The sequence below is a fragment of the Echinops telfairi genome, unplaced genomic scaffold (genome assembly GCF_000313985.2).
Source record: "Echinops telfairi isolate 266 unplaced genomic scaffold, ASM31398v2 ScPeMD7_7468;HRSCAF=8506_0, whole genome shotgun sequence".
NCBI classification, from domain to species: Eukaryota; Metazoa; Chordata; class Mammalia; order Afrosoricida; family Tenrecidae; genus Echinops; species Echinops telfairi.
Window position 1 is genome coordinate 44,067,812 of NW_022111369.1, and position 1,327 is coordinate 44,069,138.

General features: G+C 45.8%; 1 protein-coding gene across 1 annotated transcript in view; it reads left to right on the plus strand.

Moving 5' to 3' along the window:
• SCARB2 (scavenger receptor class B member 2) overlaps positions 1–1,327 on the plus strand; it is an 87,929-nt gene that overhangs the window by 75,807 nt on the left and 10,795 nt on the right. The gene's annotated exons all lie outside the window — the stretch shown is intronic.

The window sequence follows — 1,327 nt, forward strand, 5'->3', positions numbered from 1 at the left end:
GCCGATTGATTTTTTTTTTTGTAATGGTTTTTATTTATGCAATGTCACAGTGTATTTCTTTCTGGGTAGTAGTTGACAGTTTTACTAGCAGTAAGAGGTGGCGCTTATCATGTGTTCCTCTTAGGGCTTTGCATGTTGCTGTTGGGCCATGGGCTGGACTTCTGTGTGACACAGTAGAACTGCCCATGGGTTTTCTAGGCTGTCATTGTTAGGTATAATAGCTGAGCGCATAGCCATTGTGCTACAGTGCTCTTTGTCCATATTTGCACGTGGTAAATGCATCTCAGGAAGTTCTCAAATGGCGTCAATGGTCCAGCACTAGATGAGGAACCTAAAGGTGGTTGCAGTAAAGATGGCATCTTGGTATCTGGGAACCACGTGTCAGAAACAGGGCACCCTTCACATGGCCATAAAGACCACGGGGGAATGAGAGCATGTTCTTGGCTCTCACCTCTCCCGTTGCCTTCCACCGGTGAAGTCTCTTGAAAGTATCCTGCATCCCTGTCCACTCAGGGTGGGTTCAAGGCCCCGACGTAGATTTATTTTTCTTGATGTTTGGTGAACCATCTGCTTTCTGCAGAGGCTGGTATTGGAATAATAGAGTTAATTGGTAAGACAACTTTTGTCAGTCTTTTCCTCTCTCATACGCAAACTTGGACTGGAGTGTTCAGCTCTTGAACACTCTGGTGGCTGTTTGGTGTCGTCAAGTGTGCTCCGACTCACGGGGACCCCGTGCACACAGAAAGAAACGCTGCCCGGGCCGGCACCATCCCCACAGTTGTTGCTATATTGGAGCCCCTTGTTGTACCCCGTGTGTCAATTCATCTCGTTGAGGGGCTTCCTCTGTTCGCTGCCCCTTCCCTTTACCAAGCATGATGCCCTTCTCCGGGCACTGGTCTCCAGAATTATCCTCAAGTTTTCTAAATGCTCAAAGAAACATTTTGGATATTGGGAGGAGTGAGTGTTCTAGAGGCAGGCAGATCTGGGTTTGAGTTCTATTTGTTGACTAACGGCCAGGTGGACAAGGGTCCCAAGCATCAGCGTTCTTCTCATCCATAAAGTGGAGATACCTAGCTTCTGTAGAAGGCGGAAAGAAGTTGGAGATAACGTATGAGAGAGCCCCATGAGTTGATTTTTTTTTTTTTTTACTGCATTTTAAAGTTTGCTGTAGATCACAGAGAAAGAAACTGTGGCTTTGTGGGGCCAAGAAGCACAAAAGAGCAAACCACATGTGTTAGTCTGGGTAGACAAGAGAAACAAATTTATGGGCACTTTCATATGTATAGGAAAGAGCTTTATATACCAGAGCAGTTGAATATTGAGAAAA